Genomic DNA, 10,774 nt, shown 5'->3' with positions numbered 1-10,774 from the left:
TTGCGCTTTGTGTAGTCAAAATTTAAAGTACGAGAATGCACTGTTTTCATTTCAGGTTTTTTAGTATTTTTAGTAACTATTATCCATGAATTTACTTTCGCCAAACTTATTTATGGACTTTATTTTAAAGATATTAAGACCTAAGGAGAAAAATAAACTCAAACATCGAGACTGTTTATTTTACGAGAGTTCATTGTTTTTCTCCCAAGTTTATCTTTTTTTATAGTAACTCAACTTGTCAACAAACGTCGCTCGTGTACGGCGTGACGTCACGGCTGTTGACAGTGAGATCGTGTTCTCTAGAGTCCTTGGTTGAGAATGCATTCAAATTCAAATTCAAATTCAAAAATTTTATTGATAATTTACATCAAAAGGGAAGTATAGTGTTCCTATATCTTCCCTTTCCCAATAACAGTTATTCTATTTTAAAATACAATATGGTTTCCCTTACATTTTTTTAATAAAATCAGTTATTTTATTATTATTAATTACAAAACATATTTGTTCATACAGATCTGCAATGGAATCATTTCTGATTCCATCAAATTCTTTACATTCCACAATGTAATGATACAACTTATGACTTTGGCTTGTTTACAAAATTTTAAGGTACATTTTTGTCTTTATTAAATTCCCAATAATACTTTATATCCCAATCTAAGACTCATAACCCAACTGTCAAACAAAGCAGATCGTTTTCCATAAGTTACATTTGTTCCTTCAGAAATGTTCAAATAATGATATAAACAACTACTTCCCTTTTCCAGTAATAGCTTATTAGTTAATATCTCATTTTGATTTCTAACTGATCTTATATGACTTTTAATATTATTAAGACTTATTAATTCAAAAATATCACTTTCATATTTTTCTGCCCCCTGTTTAGCTAAATTATCTGCAATATCATTATAATATATATTTACATGGGAAGGTATCCATATAAATTCAACTTTATTATTATTTAAATGAATATTATAAACCAAATTTCTACATTTATTTACAACAGATTCATAACGAGGTTCTTTAGCCTTCAATGATTTTAATGCACTTTGACTGTCTACAAAAATAAAAATATCTTTCCTAATATCAGAAACTGCTTTTAATTCATATATTGCACATAATTCAGAAACAGTGCTACAATTTGTTCCTTCTATTTTAAAACTTTCTTTTTTTAACTCACATTTTCCATTTTCATCATAAACACAATTTATAAATCCACACCCAGCTCCATGCTCGCTAACCGATCCATCACAATACATATGAACAGAATTCATCTTTTTACATTTATTAATTTTTTCTAAAAAATAATATTTTAATTCAATAGTATCATACTCTCTCTTTTTATAATCCAGATTTTCTATATCTATATTTATACATTTTAAACTCTAAGGACATATAGATATTTTTTCTTCAAATAAGTCACAAAACGGAGTCAAATTGTACTCCTTCAGATTTTGAAGTAACTTTTTGGTATATACATTGATTTTTTATTTATCAATTCCATAATATATATTGTGAAAGTACTTTTCACCTCTCCTAATCATTCTCATTACACACATCATTGTTATTTCTTTTATTCTATCACACACACTGGGCATATTTGTTTCCCATTCTCATTACTTCAATACGAGTTGTTGTTTGGACAACCCAAGACAACCCTTAATGCCTCATTTTGAATGAGTTCCAATTGCCTTATCTTTTTGTTAGGAAACAACGCCAGAAGTGGAGCAGAATAATCAATAATTGACTGTATGGTTGTCAAATATATCATTCTTAACAATGGGATACCAATTCCTTTCCACAATTTGCCAATACTCTTAAAGGTTTAAGTCTACTAATACACAAATTTTTACATAGTCTATATGTTCATAATTATATTTAAATCAATATTAAAACCTAAATATTTATAAGATTGTACCTTTTGCAGTTTAAGATTATTCACAACTAAATCTGTTTTACATTCTATTCTTGACTGATATTTACTTTTATTAATATTAATTATTAAACCAGAATTAATACATAACTCTTGAATCTGATTAACTATATTTGCATAGTAGAAAAGTAATGACACTGAATAACAATATCATCAGTATAAATAATAGTTTGTACATCATTTCCAAAATTAAACCTTGCAATTCTATCCATTAAGACATTAAATAGTATAGGACTTAACACACCTTGAGGAGTACCTAAGCATATCAAAAACATCAGATTCAACCCCTGGAAAATCACTTTACCTTTTCTATCAGCCAAATAGTCTTTTATCCACTTTAACAAATTTCCTGATATTCCTTTATTAACTAATTCTTCCAATATAATGTTTTTATTTGCTTTATCAAAAGCATTCTGTAAATCTACAAACAACCTATAGTTGGATTTATTGTTACCTAATACTTTTATAATACAGTCAGCAGTCGATTTACCTTTAATAAAACCATATAAATTTTCAGAGAATAAACCTCCAATTTTATAATCTAACCTGTTTCGTATTACCCTTTCCATCATTTTACAAAAGCAAGAGGTCAGTTCTACATATTGCTTTCTGCTTTTCTCTCAAGTTTGTCTTTTTGTTTAGTAACTCAACTTATCAACAGATGTCGCTTGTGTACGGCGTGACGTCACGGCTGTTGACAGTGAGCTCACGTTCTCTAGAGTCCTTGGTTGAGAATGTACTGTTTTTCTCTCAAGTTTGTCTTTTTGTTTAGTAACTTAACTTGTCAACAGATGTCGCTCGTGTACGGCGTGACGTCACGGCTGTTGACAGTGAGATCACATTCTCTAGAGTCCTTGGCTGAGAATGTACTGTTTTTCTCTATGTCTTTTTGTTTAGTAACTTAACTTGTCAACAGATGTCGCTCGTGTACGTCGTGACGTCACATCTATTGACATTGAGATAGTGTTCTCTAGAGTCCTTGGTTGAGAATGCACTGTTTTTTCCCTCAACTTCTCAAGTTTGTCTTTTTGTTTAGTAACTCAACTTGTCAACAGATGTCGCTCGTGTACGTCGTGACGTCACATCTATTGACATTGAGATAGTGTTCTCTAGAGTCCTTGGTTGAGAATGCACTGTTTTTCTCTCAACTTCTCAAGTTTGTCTTTTTGTTTAGTAACTCAACTTGTCAACAGATGTCGCTCGTGTACGTCGTGACGTCATCATCTATGGACTTGGTTGAGATCTGTGTTCTTTAGAGTCGCCTTGGTTTGCACTTTGAGATCGTGTTCTTTGCTGGTCTTTGCCAATGCTGGGTCATTCTGTCTTTCTGTCCTCAGTCTTTGAGGTTGATGGTTGTTGACTGTTGTCTGTTGGAAGTCGAGTAAGGTAAGGAAGCTTCTCATGGTGAATTTTTCATCTTTAGGTTATTGTGTTTTTGGTGGACATCGAGGATTATTTTTCTAATGTAATCAGTGTGTTTTTGGCAGGTATCAAGGTTTTTCTTATTTGTGGTACCCATAGTGTTTTTAGTCAATATTAAAGGTTTATCGTTCATTTTTTGCGGGAAGAAATGTTTTGCTTTATTGGTGGTTTAAATAATTTTTAGCCTGCGAATTAGTGCATAGGAGAATTGTTTGACTTGAGCTCAGTTGGGTATTAAATTTTTTTTACACGAGACAAGTTTTAAGGTTAAACAAGGTTGTGAGGTTGCCAGTAATGTGAATTACATATTTGCCAGTGCTATGGTAGATCAAACTGGCATTTTAGTTTTGTGGATATAATGAATAGCAGTTATTTGGTAGCTCTGATGATTTTCATAGATTAAAGCTGGCTATATTAGACTGGATATATTGTCTCAAAGTTAACTATTAGTGGTGGAAATAATTTTCTCCCAGCCCAGGTCTCCAAGGTTATGGGGATTCTTAATGAGTGAATTTGGGTGATGGCATAGTGCAGTGGCCTAAACAGGTTGGTAGGGAAAGTAGATATCACGGAATTCGTAAAGAACATGCTGATCATCGTTAAGGTAATAATTTGCAAGAAATGTTTAAAGCCTGCCAAAATAGCAAGGATATTTACAGGGGAGGGGTACTTTCTAATCTAAACCTACCCTTGCTTAACCCAGGGAACCAGGTCCTTTAGCCAAAAGTTTGAACCCAATTGTAACATGACCTATCAGTTTCTGTAATTTTAGGTAAATTTTTTAAACAGTGATTGCACTAGAGTTGAAAATGTAGTTTTAGTGGGCGTTATCAGATTTTATGCAGATGTAGGTAAATTTTTCTTTAAACTGTGATTGCAATAGAAGTGTTTTAGTGGGCGTTTTCAAAGTTTGACATTCTTGTAGCAAATTTGGTACATATCCTTAAATCCGAATATTTTGTGGGAAAACTGTTGAGTTTTGGGGCGGGACAACAAATACAGGTGTTTATTCAGGCTGTTTACCCGAAGGCTAAGCAACGACCGAGGGTAATTCTTAGCCGGCTGTCCACGATGAGCTAGCCCATGGCAATTTTCCTGATATTTTACCTGCCGAACAAGAATTTAAAATATTTTGGCGGTCAGCTGTAACTAAAATGTAATTGACCCTTGAAAACTACGTCTGTACTAGTGGGTCGCACACAGCTCAAGGGTAAATTAGTTTAGCAGCAGCCCACTGCCAAAATATTACCTTACTCTTGTAAAGCAAGTAAAATATAGTTGCCAGTGTCTAGCTCCACTGCACATTATTCGAAGCTTTTGTAAACAGGAAACAAAAAAAGTTTCTGCTTTCAACTTGGGTGGCCTCTATAGGTGGCTGTGGCAGAACGGCGTTGTGCACCTTATCTGCACTTATTCCTGTTCAGCTCATATGCTCTGGCAAGAGGTAATATTCTTGTTCAAGAAAAATAAAATAGGGAAACTTCAAATTCATCAATTGCCAGTGTCTTGCAGCTTTCATTAAGTGCAGAAAACCAGCAGCTGCTGATTGGTGAATCGGAAGCTAGCCCATGCGTGCTAAGGCTTAGAATTGGCAGTACTAGTAATGAATGAAAAGTGCCTTTGGAATGGCTCATGCTCTCCTTTTATTCGCCTTTTTTAATCTTTTTAGTGTTCCCAATGACCTATATAACAGGAAATACAATAAGGTACCCAAACCTTTTCCAAAGTTATTTACCCCACCCAAAACCCCGAATTCCCAACAGGTCCCCCTTACTGTTAGCTATTCTCTAAAGGGTTTTACCCCACCCAAGACTATTCCCAACGGATCCCCTTTACCGTCTGCTACAGTTCTAAGGCAACTTACAGCTTAATTACATTTGACCACCAAATTGGTACTTTAAATTCTTGTTCAGCAGGTAAAGTTTTATAGAAAAATGTAAACTGCCATAGCCTAGCTTACCACGGACAGCCGGCTTAGATCTACCTGCCCGAGTTCCAAATGACCTTACTTGTTAGGTTTAGCTTAGTCCACGTAACCACATTTTTAGATGAAAAGATGTTGTTGTTATTCATTCATCCTTACTTGCACTGACTGGGTCTAGTTAAATATAATTGCGCAGTCTAAGTTGGTAACCATTCAGCGGACATATCTTGAGTGAATTTTCAGTGAAGTTACTTATGCACTCCGTTTTATGGGTATTAAGACTTTATATCAAAAACTCTATCGAGAACTGGCATTTAAGGTCAATATTAGTTTTTTTCTTCATGTGTTGATTTAAGACAATCTTTACATAATGTAATTTTCAGATTGAGTTCGTGGTAGTAAGAATGTTCAAATAATTTAGCCACTTAGGATGCCTAACAATGTTAGCTAACGAAATTAGCGCCCTTAAATTTTTGGATCAATGAACTGAATCTGAGATTTAACATAATTGAAGGCAATAGGTCATTAGTGATCGTCCTTTTAGGGATTTTTTTAAGATGCATGTTAGATTAAATTTACACTATTTTAATATTTCAATAACCAGTTTTAATTTTCTGTAAAAGAAAACTATTGAGATGGCGACTTGTCCGTCGGCCCTCAGATCTGAGAAACTACTGAGGCTAGAGGGCTGCAAATTGGTATGTTGATCATCCACCCTCCAATCAAACATACCAAATTGCAGCCCTCTAGCCTTAGTTCTTATTCAAGGTTAGTTAGCCATGATTGTGCGTGTGGCAATGCTATAGGACAAACTACCACCTGGCCTTAATTGAAGGAAATAGGTCTGTAATGATCGTTCTTTTAGGGATTTTTTTAAGGTACATGATAAATTAAATTTACACTTTTACCAGCCTGTCGAAAGTTTGTACATAAATGGCAGAATTTTTGCCTAGATTAAACATATGTTCACTGAGAAGAGGAATTGTACAGTAGTGTATGTAAGTAATTGTAAAATTTCCGTGGAACCCGGCAGCCTTAAATTGCTCCTCTCCTCGCTGTTGAGAAATTATGGTATAATTTTTAACTTTTGGCTTTCACTATGGGCTGCTGCTAAAAAATTTCTAGCCTTGCGGGTAAAAAGCCGGAGGTAGTTTATTGGAGACTTCCTTCAGCCCAGAAGGTAAAAGGGTAAGTGACCAGTGACTTTTACTTTGTGATAGTTCACTTACTTGTACAACAAGGGCTGGGTGTAGGTAACGACTAGATCATGAGATTTTTTTGGAGACAAAAAAATAAATTTAAATTTTAGTTGTTAGAATGTACTGAAATGGGCTAAGTTGAGGTATCCATAATCGGTTAGTCTCAAGATTTTTGGAGAGATTTTTGTGAACAGCAGATGGAAAATGTTGGGTTGAATAGTTAGAACTTTGAGCATTGATAGAATGAAGTGACGGATGAGGCCAGGAAAAGCACAGCGGGTGACTCAGGGGACAGTGAAGAAATATTGGAGGGAGTAGATGCTTCAGTAACCGTTTTTTTCTGTAAAAGGAAACTGTTGTGCCGGCTCTGTCCGTCCGACATCAGATCTTAAAAACTGCTGAGGCTAGAGGGCTGCATATTGGTATGTTGACCATCCACCCTCCAATCATCCAAATTGCAGCCCTCTAGCCTCAGTTAAAGTGAACCATGATCGTGCGTCTGGCACTGCTATAGGTGACATGGGCCACCAAAGGGTTGTGGCTGAAAGTTGAATGGGCCGTGGCGGGGAGTTTCATATAGAATTATACGCTGTACAGAAAAATCGATTGCGCAGGAGAAGCTTCTTCGCAGTTTTTACTTATGGGTAGATGTTAATTGCTTAACCTTAAAATCCTATAGTTTTTATGGGTAGGTGGGTAATGTTAATCCTATAGTGTTCGTATCCAATAGCGTTCAGGCACCTCAGGGTGTATTTGAACATGGATATATATAACAGATGGATGTTCTGACTGGTCAATGTTTTTGTTTATAATTGATCAGGTAAAGCACTAGGGTCAAGGCTCAGTTTTTGAGGAAGTGATCGTCCATTTTCTTCAGAGTAATTGCAAGAAACCCTGCACTAGACTGATTGTAGTTAAGTGTGGGCCATCTTATCCAAAAGTTCTGTGAATAGATAGGATGTTCTCGGGCAATGTTTTGTTAAAGTAAAGGTAAAGTCAAAAGTTCTGCAAGGGAAAAAATGGACGATAAGGCAGTTCTGCTGAGAAATGGCGTGAAAAACTGGTTCAAGAAAATTGAAGTCGTGCGCCTTTTCATTGTAAGAGCGATCAAAGATCAGTGAGGTTTGAAGAGCATTTTAGCAAAAGGACTAACAGCAATTTAGTAGAAAGGTGGAACTATGCAACTGAGATAATTTACTTTTAAAAGTTGTTAGAGAAGGATACATGAGAAATGTGGATGTCTGAACTTTAGATGTGTGAGACTTTCTTAACTTAGTAATTAGGATTTGTTTCTTGCTAAAAAGCATTTTCCTTTAGTGCGAAGAGAGAGTGTACGAATAGAGCTTTTAAGGTACCCTTGAAGCTTTCTGTGAAGTAAGCTGCCTGCTAAATGGATATTATGAACTTGAAAGGGTTTGCTTGTAGCAAGTTTTGGAAAAGGGAAAATTTGTATATTGAAAGTTACTTGACACAGGTACACCACTGATCTTTGAAGTGGTCCAGGTCCATTCTGGTTCTAACTCCAAAGTCATTGGACATTCTTTTAGAGTACTGTAACTGTCAAAATTCCAGTTTTGAAATTAACTCGGATGAAATCGATTAGGGAAAAGTGAATTGTGATATGGAAGTCTGAATGCCTACTTTGGACAAAGATTTTAGCCAACAAAAGACGGACAAGTCTTTGAAATCTGGTGTACACTTTTAACATGTGAATTGTTGGTCACTTTCAACAAATTAGATTACTTTTCAGGTGGAGGTCCGACTTGAATTAGAGAAGACAGCTGTAGTGAATAAAACTTGACATCAGAATTCTATAATCAGACGTGGAAAGATAACTGCAGTGGAGTCTACTAAGGTAAAATTAAGTTTCATTTAGTTGCGAACTATAGTTCTTTGTTCTGATTTATTTAGTTTGATAATTGTAGCGATTTCGTTGGCATCCAGTGTTAGTCTTTGGAAATTACGAGATACATACCGGACCTATCCTTTCAGTTTTTTTAAATTGTAGTTTATAGAAAGTAAAAATTGCAGTTTGAACTAATTACATTGTTCGAAGAAAAAGTACATGGGTAACTATCAGCTTTCACATGAAGTGATTTGCAGCTTATTTCAAATATTGGATATGTTAAGTAAATATTTGCTGTATGGGATGTTAATATTTTAGAGATTCTGAATCACTTATAAGGCTTCTTTGCTCATAACTTGTAATTTTTCATAACAGTAAATTATTCAAAGCCCTTAGGGATTAAGACACGTTTTTAAGTTTAGTGTTTTCGAAATATATTAAAAACTCTGCCGCTTTGAAGTGGGATTTTTCCCTTTACAAAAATTGTGCAGCTTTAAAATGGGTTTTTTCCTTTTGCAGGAATTGTGCTGTTGCAACATCTTGAAGCTGAACTCAAACTTGAGTGAGCACCTGACTTTGACAAGTCACTTCTTGAGACGCATGTTCTTGAGAATTTGAATCGAATTTATCGGAATTAGGACCTGGTCCTGAGACGAATCTTTCTGAGATTTTAAATCTAGGGATTATCCCTTAAAGTTTTTAGTCAACGCTGAGGCACTAAATATTCCAACCCATAACTGCTAATTTCCCATAATCACCTAGCATTAAGAACATGAGGGAAGCTTCAAGAATGGACTTTGGCTTAGATTAGTGCTTTTTTATATTAGGCAAAAACCGAACTTTAGTTTTAAGAAATTTTCATAGACCTTAGCATTGAAGGTAGGCATGCTTAGTGCTCAAGTAGTTAGCATTAAAATTAATCTTGTACTGAAATTTTTTTCAAGTGTTCACGTAGTTTCATATGTTACTCAATAACTTTCTCATGTAATGTTCGTGTGGTAGAAAATCTGAATGCTTAACAAATGTTCATTTTCATAAGTGTTTGAATGAGGGTACTTTGATAGCTAACATTTCATGGTTTGAGGTTAAACTTTTGTTAGTGTAACTTAAGTCTGCAGAAAACTCAACTAAAGTCTGAAGAAAACTTACTAATTCCGAAGTACTTCTCACCATATCCCCTCCTGGTATTCTTCTTGAACTTCCGGACCAATGCTCTCGCCCAGCAGGGTTATGGCTGTTCCTTCCTAAGTGTAGTTCCTTGATTATAATACAGTAATAATTAAACGGACATATTGCAACGATATTTAAAGTTTGCCTGATATACTAAAGGAAAACCATTGTTAGTAAAACCACTGTACAGTACTTGAAATATTTTGTTTGGTTAATATTTTTATAGTTTGATTCTGGTATGAAATAAACTTGATTATAATGTAGTTTGAATGCATAGAAATTGATTTATATAAAGATCTGAAATATTTTTAATAAAACTTAATCATTTTAATGAAAGTTTTCAGTAAACCCTGTTGTCTTAAATTATTCTGAAGTCCTACATCTCTTGAAAATTTTTTTGTGGTAGATAAGCCCAGCATCAAGATACCTTAGTCACACTAACTAGTGCTACAAGCTGCAAGACAAATTTAATACACAAATCTTTGGTATTTGTTTCGTAGTCTTTCATGAAGGATGCCAAGAAGTTGGTGTATGAACCATACTATTGGACAGGTAGGTCAGCCCAGCTCTGTTGTAGCCCTCAACTGGTTTTTTGTGAATTCATGGTCTTTTATTCCCATTCAGAAGCCATTGTATAATTGTACATTGGTTTGTAATACTGGTTCTAGCATACAAATATTGGCACGTTATCTGTTCAATAGCGACAGCACTAAGTGATTGATTGGTTAGTAGAAATCAGTGCTGTAACCTTTGCCATTATAGTGTAGCCAGTTACTGCCTCTTGGTTGTTAGATATTTGCTCTTGAGATTGCTCATATTTTGTGTTAAAAGGCAAAGTTCATTTTATGGTGATTACCCTAGTTTACCTTAAAGCCCCTTAAGACTTTTATCTAAGGCCTGAGGGAAACTCCCAGTTAATATTGGTAACAGTACCAATATAACGAATTACCAGTATTCTGTGGTTAGAAATATCCTGTTCTCTGAGAATGTAATGTGCAAAGTTCTTTCGATTCTTGAGCAATGGGACTTGCTTTTTGGTTTGTAGTCTCTGAAATGCATGAGGATTGGTAGATTGAATAATTCCAGTAACTGCATTGTTAGTGGGAAGAGGAGGTAGATATGTTGCATTGTTTCTTGATTCTGTGCAAAGCAAGTATTTCACTTGCCTGTTGCCCATACGGGCTTGTGACACTAGCTTTGAAATTCCCATATCGGTGCCTTTAATGATTCAATATCCCGACAATAATGGATACCTTTTTGTTTTTGGGACACTGTAGATC

General features: G+C 35.0%; 1 long non-coding RNA gene across 1 annotated transcript; it reads left to right on the top strand.

Annotated features, from left to right (window-relative positions):
* Window positions 1-3,107: 3,107 nt before the first annotated feature.
* On the top strand, window positions 3,108-9,048 carry LOC136851184 (uncharacterized). The gene is made up of 3 exons (XR_010856798.1): window positions 3,108-3,319; window positions 8,229-8,333; window positions 8,844-9,048. It is a non-coding gene; the product is annotated as an uncharacterized lncRNA (long non-coding RNA).
* Window positions 9,049-10,774: the final 1,726 nt, after the last annotated feature.

This window comes from Macrobrachium rosenbergii, chromosome 23 (assembly GCF_040412425.1).
Source record: "Macrobrachium rosenbergii isolate ZJJX-2024 chromosome 23, ASM4041242v1, whole genome shotgun sequence".
In the NCBI taxonomy this organism is placed as follows: domain Eukaryota; kingdom Metazoa; phylum Arthropoda; class Malacostraca; order Decapoda; family Palaemonidae; genus Macrobrachium; species Macrobrachium rosenbergii.
Note: the sequence above shows the minus strand (reverse complement) of the source record. Positions and strands in the feature narration are given on the sequence as shown.